Raw genomic sequence first — 19,389 nt, 5'->3', positions numbered from 1 at the left:
TTCCACGCATAGGCTATGGCCAGATTATGAATATAGTCAAACAGCATTGTATATTATTCATTGTATTTCATTAATTTTAAGTAACAAACAGCTCTTCAGCTGTTATTGTTCAGTCAGCACTGATATGCATCCACGCTGCAGGATGAATAATCTGTACCCATTAGAAGCAGTATAAATTTTAAACCTTGTGGTTTTTTCCAGGTGTCTGACAATCATGATTACTCAGAGCTAAGCACCTTTTTCCCTTTGTGTGAAACACACAGAAGACTTTCACTCCTCCTCGATGCCAAACAGCTCAAGAGAGACCAAGACTTTGAATTCCTGGAAAAATAAAATTCAGATTTTAAAAACTGTGGTCTTTAACTTCCCAGCTCATACAGAGGTAGCAGCAACACTCCTTTGTGCAGCCATATCCCTTTGTGACCTGTCAAAACCTTCTTAGCAAAAATGCCTTGTTCTGGTGAAGTAGTTTAGTAGGGCTTTATCTTGACCACCAGCAGCACAGAACAAAGGGGTAACAAAATTAATGTGTTTTATCAGTTAGTTTTGTTTTGCTCTCTCATAGCTGTTACCTTTTTTTTTTTTTTTTTTTAAGCAATATGGGGTTTCTTTTCCCAGTCCAGAGAAATTTTGTTCATGTACACATCAAAACATTTGATGGAATAAAAAAGTTATGTGTGAGATTCATTTGGTCCCCGTGCTTCCAGGAATCAATGAGACACCATGGAGGCATGTTCCCAGCTGGAGTGAATTGCCATCCCCACACTGAAGCCAGTGGACCAATGACAATTTAAGCCAGCCTGCTCCTTAGTGTATGAGGGTTCAACTTCCTCCAACACACACATGCAATCAGAAAATCCACTTTAAAAATCTAATAATACTTACTTGAGGCTTTTAAACTCCTGAGGGGTAGATAGATACAAGGCAGTAAACCAGCAGAGGGAAAGAAAAACAGTTAAAATAAACTAATAAAAAATCCTATAGGAAGGAAATGACACCCCCCACACACTCCACCTCCCCACCCTCCTCCCCCTTTAAAAGGGGAAAAAATTAAAAAGGGAGCTAAATTGTTGTGCTTGCTGTGGTGACTTGCCTGGAAATGAACCTATGAGTTGAAGGCATATGGTGCTTATGTTGGAATTGTTTTCTAAACAGACTTTTTGCCTGTGTGTCTTTTTCACCTCTTTCAAACATCTTGTGCCAAAAGCAGTAAAAACACTGCTGCATTAAACATAAATCAGGGCCCTGTGTCTGCAAAGGACCTCTGTTGTTGGAGGGGGGTTATTGGACTAGGGATGAAAGGAGACCTACCACCGCATTGATCTGAGGTGATTGTGTGGAGTGTATTCAGTTAGGATGCTTCTAGCTAGTTATGACAATGTGAAACATTCAAGCAATTAATGAACACATGCTTTGAGTAGGAAGCATGACTAGAGATTTAACTGGATGCGTGTGTTTCTCAGACTAAATGCATTCCAAAATAATGTATATTATTTTGGAGAGTATATTACCTATCTGGACTAACAGAAGGCCTGTATTAACAGGCAAACTTTTTTTTTTCTTTTTCCTATTTATAGGACAGTGAGAAACCATTTGTTAAGTAAATTTATGTGAAAGGAGCTATTCTCCAAGTTACCACAAATTCACTACACATTTTGGGTGGGGACAAGCTGCGCTATGTCATGGCTGCAAACAATTTTCAGAAGCCAGAATCTGAGAATTTGTTCCCCATGTTGTTAATTCGCAACTCCTTTAGCAACTCCTTTACAGAAGATTTCAACTCTTCTGTGCTAGAAGCAGAGCAACCTCCACCATCCCTCTTAGAGGTGGATATATTTGCTTCCTGCTTGCAAAAGAAACCGTCAGTGCAAATAAAGGCTCTCTGGAAAATTATGCCAGCAGTTTATACAATTGCATATGTAGTGTATAACCAATTACATAAGCAAATGGGTATGTATAACCATTACAGAGAAAGAAATGAACAAATGTCTGGGGCTTTTATGTAGACTGTGGCTGGAAGCTATCTCAAAGTGAAAGTCTTTGCCCTTAAAGAATCCAGATATCTTACATAATTTTTTAAATGAGTAGGAACATTAATTTGGGCATCCTAACTAAAATTTCCAGTGTATTCAGCTCACTTACTTCACTTGCAATAGCAATACGAGAACTCTTCCTTATCAAATTAGCTTGTCAGAGGGGGCTGGGTTTCTGCAGGGTGTCTCACAGACTGAGCACCACTTATAAAGGGCCTGGGAATTATTTCTGGGTTTGGAGAGCAGGAGAAACACATCAAAATGTTACACCTCTGGGAAGGAGACTGGGGAAGGTACCAGCTCTGCAGTTGCATCTTTCCCATCACTCAGTTCTGTATGGAAGACTGCTCAGGGACCTTCACTGAGATTATGCTCAGTCATCTGTTGAGGCACTCTCCTGCTTTGGAGGCAAATGCTCAGCTGCAGTGCTGCCAACTCTAGTACTGCCAGTGTCCCCTTGTGCAGGGGGAATAATCCCATGAATGCCATGTGCATTTGTAGATGTGCACACTTCCTCAGGTACGTGAAAGGAGGATTGATGCAGAAGAGGTAACTTTCATGTGAAGCAGTATACACACATTGCAAAATGGCTATTCAGAAAGCAAGGTTGTGGTGGGGCCAGAAAGAAATGGGGCTCTGGCACTGGGCTCTTCAGCAGATCCTAGAACACCCATTGCTCTTGGAAACTCATAAACCCTCTCCTTCCACAAGGAACAAAGCCCAGGTGGAAACTCTGAGCAGAAATGTATAAAGTTTCCTTTCTTCAAAGTGCTTTTATTCTCTTGGCACAGGGACAAATTGTGCCTTGAGGGCCAGATCTGCAAGTGGATCCATATGGAGAAATCTTTATGTGTTGGGAACATCATTCAAGTCAACAGGACGCAGTGAGGGTACAGAAGCTTGCCAGGTCCAAGCAGCAATTTGAAAAGTGTTTCGTGTTCCTTCAAGGTAAAAGGCATACTATAAACCTAAGCAATAATTCTTTTAATAAGAAAACTGTTGTGCTTGTTCTTTTAACAGCAAAATGTAAGGGAAGACCAAAACCTACATAGCTGCCCTTCTTTCTATACACCAAGAAATGTTTATTTCTCTCCAACAGGTGGAAGGAATTTTATCTTGTGCTTTGAACTGTATGGGAAAATAAAATCCAATGGATAGTTTACCCATATCACAGGTATCAGATAGAAAACAAGTTCCTGGGAGACCTAAACTAACTGTACAGTAAAATTGATGGTGTTCCAAGCAGTACAAGCTATGCCATGTCTGTTCGTGGGACAAGATGACAAATTCTTTTCACAAAAAAAGCCCACCAAGCCCAATAAATTGTTACTGAGTGAATCTAAAGGTAAATTTAAGGAGATCTGCTTGTGGCATTTGGGAGCAATGTGGGACCATAAAGATAGTACTGTATATATTACCTTTGTATTTCATATGTGCTGTTGTTGGCTGCAACCTGACCCAATGAAATGAGCATAAATCTGGGAGTCAGAAACCTTTGTGATTTTACTCACTGTTCTATTTATTTGCTTTATCACCGTAAGTGACTAAAATTATTCACCAGAGTTCTTATTTGTAGTTGCCTGTTTGATACACATACAGAGGCTTGCAAGACAACAAAAGCTTGAAGGTGGAAAGTGAAGGCTTGAAGTCACTCCTGATCTCCGTAGAGCTGGCACTGAGATTTCTCTACTGCAGAGGCCAAAGTAGCTTCCTGGGCCTGCCCCAGAGGCAACACAATCAGCATGCAAGTTAGATCCCCACTCAATTTCCTACCCCAAACTATAAAACGAGCTTAGACTTCACATCAGCTAATTTGGTCTGTATGATGACAGCAGCGAGAGAGAGACTCTTGATTTTTCTTTTCCTTCAATCACCACAGGGACCTTTTACCTAGTGAAAGACAAAAAAGGGTACTGTTAATCCAATAAGCAGTAAGCATCATTTTGTTAGATGCCTATCTCCAACAGAAGTCTCCCCTCTGCAAGTCGGCATTTCCCTGCAAAATGCCTGCTTCCATTACACATGTACAGCAAAACATGTGCTGGCTTTTTACTTCAGTGAAAGCAGGGCCGAGCCCAAGATTGCTGCTGAGCTTACTCTGCTGCATAATGTAAGTCCATCCCTCCCTGGAATGGAGAGGCACCAGATGGGTGGTAGTGGTTTGGAGGGAATGTGTACCCTGAAGTCAGGACTTTTTTGGTTTTTGATTTTTTTTTTCTTCGGTTGCCTGCTCTTGACCTTTCAAGAAGTATGTTAAAATGAGTACAATCCAAGAAGACATATTGTATATAAAATGAATGACAGCTCCTAGCGCCACCAAGAAAATCAAACCCTTTGTTTATTTAAGATTTTAAAAAATACATCTGGGATTAGAAGTCACAGAGTTATAAATGAGCTCCCCGACCACCACCAAAAAAATAATTGTAATAAAAATAATGGTACCATATTCCATGATAAACTAGTGCCAGAAAAGCTCTTGGGGATCAAGTTTTTGTCAGTCCCCAGCTTTTACCAATTTAAATTCTTGGCAGCATATTAAAAAAAATGTTGAAGGTATTTGAGACTGCAATCCCTCAGGTACTAAATCTAGTGTTTCCTGGCACTAGATAAATGTTACTGGAGTTAAAACCTAGCACCATAGCACCAGATCTCCATAGCTGTTCATATTTATACTTAACAGACAAATATGTCATGCTTTCAATATCCCTTTACACGGCCAATTTTTTCTCACATTTTTTTTCTCTGATAAAAACAAAGGTGAGAAGGTTCCAAGCAGTGGCTGACATCAGCTTATTTTTGTTTGCATTTTAAATTTCTGGGACACACCTTTTCTACCCTGAATTTGTTGCTTTATTATGCTTTTAAGTTACCTACTTGATAGCAAAAAAGGAGGGAGAGCACATTACCTGCCAGGTGTACACATTTCCTCAGTACACCCAAGCAAGTTTTCTGCTCTGCTTTGCAAAGTTGGAGATGAGAGGTCATGCAGGATCTCATCCCAAATCAGACTGCTGCACTGCAGCAAAATCAGTCAGCTTCATTCTCCTCTAAACACCAGATACCGAGTGCAGTTTGTGTTCCAGTCACTACTTTCCCTTTTTCTGCCTTGCCCAGACTTTTCTTTGTCACCCAAAACCAGAGATTTTTAATCTGAATTCAGGGAGAGTCCCTTTGCTGAGGCTTCCCAAATTCAGGAGGGACTGAAGCTCTCTTCTGCTCTGGAGGGCTGTCACTGACAGTACAGTCACACCTGAAGATGACTTTGAAGACTGAGCCATCGTCTGACCCTGCACCATAAATGTGAACCTGAGTATTAAAGCTAACTTCAGGGCAGGTCCATAGTGCCTCTTCTGAAGACTCTCTTTGTTCCTTTTTTCTAACTCAGGAAACCTTAGCATAACAAGCACCTGCCATAGTCTTTCATATTGCCTGATCAGATTATGCTATTCACTCTTTTCACTCTTCTTTATACAAGACACCTTCCTTAGTTGTTATTCTTTCTATACATTTCTGAATTTTCAAAGACTTTAGACAGAGTTGCTTTCTGTGTAAATCAAGCCTCTTCATCAAGTAAAGGATTCAGTTTCCAATATTCAGTCATGGTTTTCACATTTTGATCCTTCCTCTTAGTATGGAACCACCGCAACTGAATATAATAAAGACATTAAATGCCTGTCCATAGGCAAGACCAACTATTCCACATGCTCACGCTGTGCCTGCAAAAACAGCTCCATTAGTTTTGCCACCAAAAAATAATGAAACCAAAAAGTACAGTGAACAGAAAAAATATCTGAAGTCACCTCTACATCAAAGTTATCACATTCTATTCTCATTTCCATTCGTGCATCAACACTTTCATACCCATGGAGTTACACAGAATATAAATCAAGAGACAGAGTGACCCAGATAGCTTCTGAGTTCCTGTTCATTAAAAAAAAAAAAAAAAAAGCGTTCAGCACTGCTTGCATTGCCAGTACTCAGTGTCTTGATCAGCTGAATCCTCCCTCTAAAGGGGAGAAAAACAGAAATGCATTTCTGAAGGATTACATCTTTCACCCAAAAGGATATTTATCTACAGAACTGCACCTTTGCAACCACTCAGGGTTGAGTCCCTGGCTCAGAGTTTGGCCTTTTGCAGTCTGCTCTGTGCCTACCCTTTTTGCTGCATGCCTTGAGACACACTCTTGCAAAATGAAAAACAGAGAGAAAAGACATGTGAATCTAGCCTGGGAGTGCTGAAGGAGGGGAGAAAGGTTGCGTAGGACTGGATGGTTATGTATTTTCTATACTAAATTCAGCTTGATATTGATTTCACCCATTCAGTGGACTAAACATGAACCTAATAATCAGATCCTGCTTAAGCCGTGTGCTTCCCCGGTAATTGACTTTCGCATATTGATTAAGACGTTGATGTGTCCCAGTATTTCTTGGTGGTAATGCAGCTGAGAATGGGCCTCCTCTCCCTGCATTCTCAGCACTCTCTGTACTGCTGTCACCACACTCCCTTTAATGGATAAAGCTGTCATCCTGAAGCTAGAATGTCTTGCAGGCAAAAAGACAAAATTAACTGTTCAATAATTTATGGGACATGGAAAAAACTTTACCCAACAACTTCAATTGATTGCTGTAAGTGTTTTGACTGCACTTGCCTGCTTTGCATAAAGTCAGCTACTTTGGAGAGCCTGATTTCCATTTACAGTATTTTCTTGGCCCTCTCTACTATAGAAGATTTTGAAGAACTGTGCCTTGCTTCAACGGATTTTCCTGTATTGCACAGACCTGGTATTTTTTCTCACTTCCTTATAGTTTCATAAGAAAATCAAAATCTTCAGTGAGAAATGGATAGTAAATTTAATAAGCAGAGATTAATCTCAAGTGATACATTTTGGGGCTGTTTTTAAACTCAGGCTCACAGATATAGACAATTAGTGGACTATACTGATTGTTCAGACATAGTCAGGGAAAACTTTTATTGTTTCGAGCTAATAGTTGTTGAAATATCCTATCAGTGCAGAGCCCCTGTACTGAGATGGTGGACACAGTCCAGCACTTGGAGATGTGAGTTCATATCACAAAAGGAAACCAATAGAGAGTTTTAGAAAGAAGGTCTGTGTATCAAATTATACTTCTTCTCAGAAAGTTTGTTGTTGTCATTTTGTTAGATAAGCTGGTACTTTTGCTGTATCTTGTATTGATCAGTGGCAACAAGAACTTCTCCAGAGCATTTTATTACATTTTATTATTGCCAGAGTCTTTAGAAACAACGTACTCTCTCCCATCTGGCTGTTTCTTTGTAAAATAAGTTTTTTGGTTTTTCTTTTGTTGTTGTTGTTGGTGGTGACATTTCATAGAATCACAGAATCATAAGTTCCTTAGAGCTGGAAGGGACCTTTAAAGATTCAACTTCTCTGTAATGAACAGAGACCTCCACAGCTAGATCAGGTTGCCCAGGCCTGGTCCAGTCTCGCCTTCAAGGTCTTCAGGGATGGGGCATCAACCACATCCCTGGACAACCTCTTCCAGTGTCTCACCACCCTCACAGTAAAGATTTCTTCCTTTTATCTAACCTAAGTCTACCCTCTTAAAGCTTGAAATCAATGCTTGTTCTCTCACAACAGATCCTGCTAAAGAGGCTGTCCCCTTCTTTCCTGTAGCTCCCCTTTAGATACTGAAAAGCAGCTATTAGGTCACCTTGCAGCCTTCTCTTCTCCAGACAGAACAGCCCAGATCTCTCAGCCTGTTCTTGTAGGAGAGGTGTTCCATCCCTTGGATCATTTCTGTGGCCCTCCTCTGGATGTGCTCCAACAGATTTGTCTCTGTTAGTCTCTCATATTTCTTTTTATTATATTTTCTTTTTGCTAGTGAACTTGATGTTCATAGAACAGGAGAAGCATAGTGTTTGGCTAAAGTCAGGTGCAACAGAAAGAAGATTAGTGAACATTATTCTGAGATATATATTTTTAATATATTTCCATTATGTCTCACACATAACTTTCTGTACACTCAGTGATGTTTATTACTTTCATGATGCATAAATTCAAAATTATGAGTTTCTATTACAGAGTGAAAAGAATAATAGAAGCATAGAATAACCAAGGCTGGAAAAAACCTTCAAGACTATCTAGGCCAACTATGCAAAGGCTTAAGGATTGTTCTCTAAAACATGATAACCAATCCAAAGGACTCAGTGCTTGAGAAAGGAAACCAGATCTGTCATCTTCTAGAGGTGTCACAGATGATGAGGCATCAGAATCTGACGGTCAAATAGTTACCCACATCAGCTCAACTTTACACTGTTGTGGCACTGTTGAATTTCTCTGTCTCAAGTCCAGGTAATCACACTTTCTTAGTTAACAATGGCGTAATTACATTGACTTCACTATTTATCCAAAGTGTAGTTTTCTAGTGAATTAATATCATTAAGATAATCTGCTTTCAAAATACCATAACAACTGTACCTGGAGCTTTGTCTGTAGTTTTAATTTCTGTTGGTAAGATATTAGCATATCAAAGCTTTACACTTCTAATGGGTATTGGACCTCAAACAGTAAGAAAATGTCATTATTATGTTTCATGTTCTTGACTTGCTGCTCTCAAAAAGGAGCAGCTGGCCACAACCTGCAGTGAAGTGAAGACTGTGGAAGATCTAAGAAGGCTTGCCACAAGAAAAGAAAAATTCCTTTTTTGTTTTTTTTAAAGATCAGCATCCGAAGAGTTAACATGTGGTTATCTAGGGCCAGATCTAAAAAAAACTGTACATGGTACCTGCAGTGTGAAGAGGAAATCAAAACAGAATAAAGCAAATAATGAAATCATATCCAGTCATGTTTATTTGCTTTTTCGCGTTTCAAGGTGTTAATACTGTGTTTCTCAGTACATTCCCAGAACGTTTCCCAGATGGAGACACAAATACACCAGCATTTCCTGCCTCTATGTACTATATTTCCATTTATTCTCCTTCGAGAAACTCTTTCTAAACAGACCCTCCAAGTGGGAGGATGTGTTGCTTTCCAGTTTATTGTAGTGCTCAGTAGTTCAGCACCAGCCGTCAGAATTTTCAGTAGTCTCTGCAGTTTGCTGCAGAGCCTGTTCAAAGTCCAGGCCTCTGGAAGGATCCCCAGGAGGACTACAGCTGGGCCTGTTTGGATATCAAAGTCCAAATTAAAAATTTATGCCAGTGTTTGAAAAATATCTGACCAAAATCTTGGTATGGATTAAATCTCCCTTGCCATGCAAGCTTTTCCAACTGGGGCTTGAGGATTTATTTTTAAAGTGAAGAAAGGACCCAAATAGCTGCATAAGCTGATTCAGGTCAGATGTTTGTTAGCTAAATTATCACTGGTAATAAGACCTTTTAGACCTCCAGAGGAGGCTGAAAGAGCTCTGTTTTTTCTCTTGCTTTCTCTCTTCAATTTTCTTACTTCTTCCATTGCCATCCTTCCCTCTTCCCTTCCCTCTTCTGTTCCTTCTCCCCTCCCCTGCCCTCCCCTGCCCTTCCCCCCCTCCCTTTCTCCCTTTCTCCCTTCCTCCCCCCCCTTCCCTCCCCCCCCCTTCCTCCCCCCTCCCACCTTTCTTCCCCTTGCTTCCTCCCTTCCTTCCTCCCCTCCTTCCTCCCTTCCTCCCTTCCTCCCTTCCTCCCTTCCTCCCTTCCTCCCTTCCTCCCTTCCTCCCTTCCTCCCTTCCTCCCTTCCTCCCTTCCTCCCTTCCTCCCTTCCTCCCTTCCTCCCTTCCTCCCTTCCTCCCTTCCTTCCTTCCTTCCTTCCTTCCTTCCTTCCTTCCTTCCTTCCTTCCTTCCTTCCTTCCTTCCTTCCTTCCTTCCTTCCTTCCTTCCTTCCTTCCTTCCTTCCTTCCTTCCTTCCCTCCCTCCCTCCCTCCCTCCCCTTTCTCTCCCCCTTCCCTTTCTTTCTGTTTTCACTTAAAGTCAGAACTCACAGGAAATCAATTGCATATAACTTAGCACAAAAATATGCCCATTTATATTTGGGGAATAAAATTCTTGTACCTGCCAGCAATGTAATTCAAAGTTGAACATCAGCAATAGAGCAGTAAGATTATGTTGCTGGAATAATTTCCCGGGTCCTGCACTTCATAGCTGAGCTGAAAGAGGACATGAGCTTACTCTGCCATCTTTTGAAACTATTCTTCTGAGAGCCACATGATGAACTTGAGCTAACAAGGAAGAATTAAGAAGTCTAAACCAGTTGAACTTTAGTTGATAATAACTTACTCACATCTTGATGGAAAATATTGGTTAGAGCTACTCACATGCTGTAGAACTACAGAAGATAGTTATTTTTTGCTAAGTGACTTTATGGTAAGCAAGGGACACTGCTGTTTCTGTAAATCTTACTTTGATTCCTTCTTTCAGTAAGCAAAGATCACAATTAACCAATTATTTTAAGAGGTTTTGGGTAAAGTGCATCTTATGTTAACCCAGTGCGATTAATCTATGATACTCACTACGCAATAGTGAATCCTCAGAGTTAGCTTGATTTGATTTTCTTTAGAAGAAATACCTAAAGTTTGTGGAGAGGTTTTCCTCGTATGACCATAGAATTCCCCTGACTTTGTCTTGCTCCATTAACAGTCTCTATACTCTGTGTGATCGATGTAAGTTTGTTTTGAACATACCTTCCACTAGCTCCATTTACCACTCCCTTGTTTTCACCGTGAAAGAGAAGAACTGATTAGTATCCACCTTCTCTGTGTCACCATGATTTTACAGATAAGAGAAGAAAGGGATTGAAATCTACAGAGGAATAGTATTTGATGGTTATGTATGGGGCTCAGACTAGACAGGCAAATACATCTGGCTTGCAGCTATGTCTGAAGTAGCTTTGCAGTACGTTTAACTCTGTGAGTACAGCATCCAGTTCAAGAATCCTGTAGCCCATTCTTTGTAGCCTCTTCTTTGTCCTCCTTGCCAAACCCATGGAGACTTTTCTGTTCCTCTGGGTGAGCCTGAACAGCTGCAGCTGCATGTCCTTGGGCAAAAGGATACCACCATCTTTCTGGGTTCTGCAGAGCTTTCTGGGTGCCAGTGTGAGATCCTTGGGGAATTTCACCCAGGCAGCACAAGGTGTCACAGAGAAGAGGAAGCACTACCAGAAGGGCATGCCAAGGAGCAGCAGTAAGTCTCCTGAGCACAGTTTGAGACCCTTCAACAGGGGGGCAGTTCACAAAGGTGCAGAGATTTCTCCAGCATGAATCCTTACCAGTGTGGGCCAAACAACCCACTCCCCCTTGTGACCATTTGCCATTGCCAGCCACTGCTGCACTCCTCCAAGTACCTTTACAAATAACACCAATAAACACAAGTATCCATCACTGCATGGTGCCATGCATGTGCACACAGAGGTGTGCATGTATCGGATCTTACCCACAGAACCCCAGCAGCGGTGGCATACGAACCCTAACCTGCACTGACCTGCTAGAGGAGGGTGAGGAGGGCAAACGATATGGCAGGCCTGTGGCCTGGGAAGAAGTAACAGGTTCTGCGTCAGTGCTGTGGCTACCTGGGAAGTTTTTCATTTATTATTTTGATTTTTTTCATAAGGCAGGATTTACTCTGCATCTTCTCTTCCAGATTGTGATAATGGACACTCTCTTAACAAACACACAGGCAGTAACCTAGCATGCAGACTAGTGACCCAGAACTGTATGTCAGAGAGGGTTTATGGCCCTCCTTTTTAGTTCTGCAGACTCGGAAGGATGATTCTGCAGGGAAATTCTCTTTGTTTCTCAATGCCTCTGAGGGCCAAACCAGAACAAAGCCAGTGTTTATGTTCCCTGTCTTTCTCTGAGTAATCCACCCCAGGCCATCGCCCAAGCAGGGCCCCTGGGCGCGTTGTGTCTCTGGTGGACGCAGAGGGATTCCAGCTGGCCCACAAAGGCTGGGGTGGTCTGCCCCTCTGTCCTCTGACGGGCCTGCCCTAATCTGAGCTGGCCCATAAACAAGAGGCAGGGGGTGGGAAGCTGTCTCCCTGCTCCGCTGTGGGCCTCTGCCAGGTTGAAGATGGCCCAATAAACAAGGGGTGGGGGCTTTCCTTGAGCGCTGCGACTGCACTTTGGTTTACTTGAGCCACCTCCCAGCGAGAAGGGATGGGCTGCTTTTAAATGCTTTCTTTTGCTTTCTGGTCTCTCTATAGGGCTGGCAGCCTCTGGAGAGCTGTTACATGTGGGCTGGTGTTCAGGGCTTCCTGGCTAGCAGCCTGTGTCTCTGAAGCCAATTCAGCTTGCTTGCACTTGACAACAGGAAAAGATTTCTGCACATGACAATAATAAAGTATTTTTGCACTTTATTGCATGTATCTCCACTCTGGACTGCAAACCCTTGGGGACAGTCTTTATTTCTTCTATTTCTCTTCTTTCTCACCATTCCTCACGGAGAGCAGAGGGGCAATACCTTATGCCTGTCCTACTCTTTGAGTAAGTTGTTAGTTTCTGCAGGGAGGCACTGCAGTTCAAAGAAGCAAGTCTGGTAGGACTGTTGGATAAAGAATATATATCGGTACGTAAGTGCACAGAGCATGGCAGAAGATGACAAAGTTATAGAGGTAAGATGAGAGACACTGCCCACTTTATGTACATGCACATGCTGCATTTGGGTGTGTATGGAGTGGTTGTCATTCTTCCAGGTGGAAGATTTTCTGAAGCTATCACTCTTCTTAGGAGAGAAAGGAATCATCCACTGTCCTCCAACCCCACTGCAGCTGAATGTAACAAATACAATTATTGCTTTTTTTCCCTTTTTTTTTTCCTTTTTTTTTTTTTTTTTTGTTTTTTCAGAAATGGGAAGTGGGAGCTTTACTCTGATGAAGCAGGGAAACTTCACCCAGAGAACTCTGCCAGACTCAACAAGAAGTATGGATATCATTAACTACCTGTAACTGGTCCTATTTAGGCTTGCAGTGATAGGCATTGTGGGGATCTCTGACCCATGGAGCCTGTGTCAATTGCAAAGGAGCATGCCTCTGCACAAAGATACTGAGGTGGCCATTATGAACATGGTTAGTGTGGCTAGTTGTGCATTTCTTCATGCAAGATTGTGGGTCCTTATTTTATAGAGATGATTTCTTGTGATAATAACTGTTTCATCCTGAGCAGAAGTAGGATAGCAACATGGGTCTTTATAGAATCATAGAATTGTTTGAGTTTGAAAGGTCCCCTAAAATCATGTTATCCAACTCCCCTGCAATGAACAGGAACATCTACAGATAGATCAGGTTGCTCAGGCCTTGGGTCTTCCTGATGGGCCCAGCATGGCCCAGTATTTCTTGGTGAACTCAAAGATGAACAGCCACCTGCCTCCTTTTCTCTGAATTTCTCTGCACTTACATGGATATTGAATCTTCCTTATTGTCACTTCTTGCTGAAACCCAGTGAGAAGCCAGTTCTGAGACTCTCCTGCTGCCTCAGTTCTGCCTCTTTGCCAAGGAGCCAAATTACCCTTTTTCATTTTTCATGACCCAGCAGTTTGCAGCAGATGGAAAGAGAGGGTCAGAAGCTGAGCCTTTCCAGTATGAGTCCTCATGGAATGGGAGTGGTTGGGAAGGGGGAATAGATATTTTTTTGCCCAAGTAACTTAAAAGTGTTGTGCAGTTAAAGGGTTGCTGGCTAAAGCTGGACACTGACAGAAAGGAGTTTATGAGGACAAGATAAGAAAGTAGTATACTGACTACTGAGAAAGTTTATGGTCGCATATACATGGAATGTACTTCAGTGGAAGGAAGTTCCATCCTTTTTGGTTTTCATAAAGTTAACTCTACTTATCTTTCAGCACGTATTAGTATTCCAGGATGCAGAAGGGTTTTGATAATAAGGCATTCCTGCCAAACCTGCATTATTTGTTGTGAACTCCTGAGATCTTAAATACTCATATTCTTGCCTCCTTTTTAGTTAAAAAAAAAAAAAAAAAAAAAAAAAAAAGGAATTAAGGAAGATAAATTATTCTCCATTTGAGAAGCCAAAGCCTGTTTTTTTCTCACTTCACTATCTTTACTTGCAGGAGGACCAGAGTGGCCAGACTGGGTTGCATCAGTAGTCAAAAGTCTTAAATTGGGCAATTGATCAGAAACATGCTGGAACATTTGTGTGTTGTATCCTTGATAGACTTAGAATTTCATTGTCTTTCTTCTCTTGAGGTGAGTACTACTCAGAAGGGGACTTGGGGAGCAGAATAAGGCAGTCCATTCTCAATTCCTCCACTTCTTGTCACTTCAGTACTGTACAAAAGCGCATATTAATCTAGCATCCATGGGAGTTTCACCTTTTCCAGGAAAGAGCAGATGCTGCTCTTAAGACAAAGGTTCAGAAAACCTACTTTTTCTTGTGAGAGAGGGGACACGATATTTCTCAGTGTATTGTATCTGTGAATTACGTGTTTTGAAATGCATCAAACAAATGAAAGGGTTTAAAAGCAGCAGCAGCAAAGAAAGCCTGCATAAGAAAGTGGGGCTTTGGTGTACCCTAGGCAATCCACTACAGATCTCTTCATGAGAGCTAGTCACTGTCTAGAGATGATTTTGGTAAATGCAGAGTAGGACCAAGAGTGCTTTTGTATACTGTTTTCTTACCCTAATCTTTGCACAATTGTCTGTACTTCGCCCACCCATGAGCCCTTGCCTCTCTTACTCTGTGGGAACAGCAGCTTCCCTTTCTTGTCTGGCAGCATAGCAAGCAGGAGCTGCATGAGTGCTCTTTTCTCACCACTTCTGCCTAAATTGAATGTACTCTAGTGAGCTGGATGCAAACGTCTGGCAGTTCAGACTTGATCTGACTGACTTGCTGGCTGGGAAAACTAGAGTAACACTGGAGACAAAAGAGCTGATACCTTCATACTGCAAACATCAGAGGCAGCAGGAACTGCGTACCAGAACTCAGTATAAATGATTATCTTTTGCAGTTGTCCTACACCAGATGATCGTCTTTGTTGCTGCTCATGTAGAAAATCTGCAAACATATGTAAACTGAGGTTCAACAAGCTGATAGGCTTGGCAGATAAATGCACATTCTTGCCTGTGAGTTTTAGCTCAGCTCTCAAGTATGATTGCAGTGGTACAGGACTGGCCAGATTCTGATCTCATTTACACCCTTGCCAATACAGAGTAACTCCTCTGATGCCACAGTGTTGGTCTAAAACTATCCAGCTGTGGCTTGCACTGATGTTTCATTGATGCCCAGTGTGGGGAAGAGTTGCATCCAAATTGTGTATTCTACATAGAGGACTCTGTATGATGAAATAAAATAATTGCAAAACGATGCACAGGCACCAGTGCACCAGTCTGGATTGTTTAAAAATCTGAGAAAGATTTAGTAAATTTCTGATCCTGTAGCTGGGCTCCTTTTTTTTTTTTTTTTCTTTTTTCCACAAATATCTGTAGTAAAATTTTGCCAGGCCTGACTGTAAGTGGATTGCTCTTTTGAATGTTTATGGATGAGGTTTCTGATCTGTAGATGTAGGATGCACTAAAACATCATCAGAGTTGACAGGCCAGATGGTGATTAAGCTTTCCCATATTCCAAATGTTTCTGTTGATGCAACATGCACAAAGATGTCCAATACTCACCGTAGACTTTCTTTTTTGGTCCTCAGGAGGTTGACTATAAAATCACAGAATAATTGAATAATAGACGTAGAATCATAGAATGGTTTGAGGTGGAAAGGATCGTAATGCTAGAAACTAGTTCCAACCCTTCTGCCATGATTTACTTTACACTACATCAGGTTACCCAAAGCCCCATCCAGCCTGGCCTGTATCATCTTAGACTCAATTGTGACTAAACAAAATGAGACAAAGTGACTTAAGATATTGATATACCATACAAGCATCTTCTACACTTCTCTGTTCTGGCCTCTTCATTTCAGACCGAGATTGAAGATCAGCACAAGAACTGTTTGTTTTTGGAGACAGGAGAGTGCAGCACTATAGCAAAACTGAAGACTGGAGAAGAGCAAATGAAGAATGAAAGGAATAGGAGGAGTGTGGAAAAAACTTTGTAAGCTGGATAAAGAGGAGGAGTAGAAGAAAGACGAAAAGAAAACTTCACAGGGTCAGAGAGAATCTGATAACTTCCACAAAAGCTTCAACACACTCAGAAGGTGTTTTCTAAACCTTCTAGCCTTGTGGCATTTTCCCATCAATAGTCCAGAGGTGAAATGATTTATGAATACACATGCTTACACAGTTCTCTGTGAGCATCTTGATAAGGTAAATATATCACTCAGCAGGAAGCTTCACTGCATACTAGTCTTCTTCCTCAGAGAGAAATTCTGTGTTGTGGGCCCTAGCTAGCCCTTTCTGACATACATAGGGCATGAAGTTTTGTTCTTCATTAAAAAATGTCCCATCGAGATGTTTAAACACAGATCTCCCTGTAAGGGTGAACACCCTGAATTGTCCTCCATCCAGTTCTTCTCCATTTAATTGGTATAAAGCAGTTTCCCCTTGGCTACTTCTTCCCTTGAAATTACACAAGTAGCCTCACTAGAAAGGCATAGGTAAATATTTTATACTGTGCACCATGTGGATTAGGAGCACAGCTCCCATTAACCAGAGCTGGAATCATGCAGCTGATTTCCCCCTCACACTGTGCTTGAAGCATACCCTACAGGATGCGGAGGCTGAGCTCCCAAGTGCCACCTTATGAAGAAGGTGTGGAGTACTTTCATTTAATACTGCATGTGTTTCCATTAGCAGAGTCAATTGCTCTCCATCCTCAGTTTTAAGACTCCCTGTTTCTCTCTATTACAGCTTTATTTCCAAACACCAACCAATCCTCCCTAGTCTTTCCATCTGAGCCTGTAAGGTTTTGATCATATAACACCACAACATCTTGGCTTTCGTTTGGTTTAAACTTTTTGTTCACAATTATAGATGTGCTGAACACTGAGCACTTCTATTTCTCATGAGCTTACTGCTCCTGAACAAAGCTCATGGACCTAGAGTATTGGCAATTTGGGGTGGCAGCTTAGGGGGTGTCAGTGGAGCAGAGGCCAGCATATCCTGAAACCTGCAAAGCACATGGGGAAAAAATGTGGCTGCTACTTTGATTGAGAGCAACTGTTCGCACAGGCGTGGTTCCTACAGAGTAGAAAATTTATGTGTCTGTGTAAATTCTAAGCTAAAACTAGAATATGTTCATCCCATATGTAAAAATAAAGTTGTGGTTAATATGCCATACGCTGTGGTCAATTACTACTCTGTGAAGTGGTGGCTTAGCTACCTGTGCAGTGCAATATAGCAATTGCCAGACACTGGCTTTCCTCACTTCCATTTTTACTGCATAGCTATCTAGGAAATTTACAAAATAAAATTCTATCTGGTCTGTGCAAGTGGGGTTATGTCACGGCAGGTCATCATAACAAAATTGAGTTTCCATTCATGAAGAAATCTTAAAGAATTTTTTAATTCTACTTCAAAATCTTAACTTTCAGAAAAGTAAAATTTCTTATTTTTCTAATGCAGTGATTTTAAAAATTAAAAATATTCCGAAAAAGGTTTTACTAAAAAAAAACATCAAATTCCACAATTTCTTTAATAAGCCAACTGCTTTCCTTTAAATTTCAGGTCAACTCTGGATTAGAACTAATTAGAATACTAGATTGCATGACCATATGAAATGAACTAAAAGTAATTAAAATGACAGAAGACACACACACAAAAAAATTCTACTTGATTGGCATGATGCTTGTCAGCATTATCAAGCCACAATAGTTAGAGTGAAACACTTTCACTTTTTAAAATTCAGAATGTCACTGAGGTAAAGTTCTTCTTGGAGAGAGTTTTGATTTCTTTATTTTACCACATTCCTTAAGAGAAATTTCTAATAATTATTTTTACCAGCTTAATCTAGAACACAAGTGCTGTGAAATTCTACATATGAGCAGTGTTTAACATGCAAATCTTTGCTACCTCCTTGCTGATCCTGTTTTTTGTTTTGAGCTCTTTGCTAATAAGTAATGAAAATGTTACAGCCTTACAGCTTGTTTTGTGGTTGCAATTACGTAATCATTATTAATGAAGCAACAATGTCAAAACTGTGTGAAACCAAACTCACATTTAAGCACTTACAATAAACAGATATAAAACAACAGATGTCTCAGTTTTTGTTCTCCAATGATTTCATCCCTTGTTAAAAATAAACGTCTGGTTTAAAAAAGAAAAGGGCTTTTCTCCACTCTTACAAATTAATTGAATCCAGAGATTGGTGTTACAACTAAGGAGTTCTCTTTATTCTTTTTTTCTTCCCAAAATTTGTTTGTGGGGATAGTTCTTTCTTTTTTTTTTTTTTTTTTTTTTTTTTTCAGTTAGCAATAAATTCACTTCAAAGCCATCCAGGAATCCTCGGAAGTCAATGGTCATTTACCCCAGCTGAAGCCTTGGCCCCTGATCCCAGCCAGAAATGCAGTCAAATGCCAGGCTTGCCTCCAGTTTGGAACACCCTGAAAAACTTTTAGGATGTTTTAGAGATGTTTCCAGTGCATGGTTTTGGTTTATCCGACTGATACCTGTCATTTGCAAATGTTGGTTCAGATTTGGGTCAGAATTTGTCGATAGGTACAGGGAGGTCTGTAGATCTCTGGAACCTCAGAAATCCAGCACTCTGTTTTATGCAAACATCAAACGTCCAGATGCTTATTTGAACCATTCACATCTGTTGAGTCTGCAGAACTGGGCTGGAAATTTAGTTGGAACAGGGTTTCCTGCAAGATTTCATAGACTTCATAGCTGAACTTGTGGCCAGAAATACCAGAGCTTCTTCTGGTATTTGAGCACTTTTTATTCCAGTGCTAACTAGAAATGTGAAGGTTAAATTTAATGAGAGGGTGGGATATGCAAAAATTTTAAAACTTCACAAAGATTTAGATCTTGTGAACAGACCCCATGAACAACAGAAATACTCAGTAGGAAACTAAAGCACTATTAGCTACTTTTGAAGCAAAGAAAAATATGTTAGAAGCTGGATAACTTTTCAGTTCTTTAGAGAATAAAACAATATTTTCTTTAAAGTAAAATCTTCTTTTATTATTATTTTTAAAAAAAGCGCAGAAAAGCACTTAAAAATTTGTTCATGTCTAAGTGAATGTTAGTGTCCAAATTTAGGATTTGGACAATATTTTTTTTTTCATTTGCCAGCCCCTCTGGCACTGGAACAAGTGCAAAACAACTGTCTGTGCACTTTATTGCAAATCTTGCACAATTTTAAGCACACAAGCAAAGGCTCTTGCAAATTGCATTCTGAAAATATAGCACATTTATGCTTACAGCATAAGCATATAAGCAATGACAAGATGTTTTGAACAATCTGTTTTCTCAAATTAGATTAACATCATTGAGAAGCACAATCTGCTCAT

The 19,389-nt window shown here is 40.7% G+C and overlaps 1 long non-coding RNA gene across 1 annotated transcript; it reads left to right on the top strand.

The window, feature by feature from the left end:
- Positions 1 to 9,219: 9,219 nt before the first annotated feature.
- On the top strand, positions 9,220 to 18,093 carry LOC128089566 (uncharacterized). Its single transcript, XR_008210554.1, has 4 exons — positions 9,220 to 9,344; positions 12,822 to 13,042; positions 14,041 to 14,176; positions 15,901 to 18,093. It is a non-coding gene; the product is annotated as an uncharacterized LOC128089566 (long non-coding RNA).
- Positions 18,094 to 19,389: the final 1,296 nt, after the last annotated feature.

The sequence above is a fragment of the Tympanuchus pallidicinctus genome, unplaced genomic scaffold (genome assembly GCF_026119805.1).
Source record: "Tympanuchus pallidicinctus isolate F22 unplaced genomic scaffold, pur_lepc_1.0 scaffold4, whole genome shotgun sequence".
Classification (NCBI taxonomy): domain Eukaryota; kingdom Metazoa; phylum Chordata; class Aves; order Galliformes; family Phasianidae; genus Tympanuchus; species Tympanuchus pallidicinctus.
This window is presented reverse-complemented; position numbering and strand designations above follow the sequence as displayed.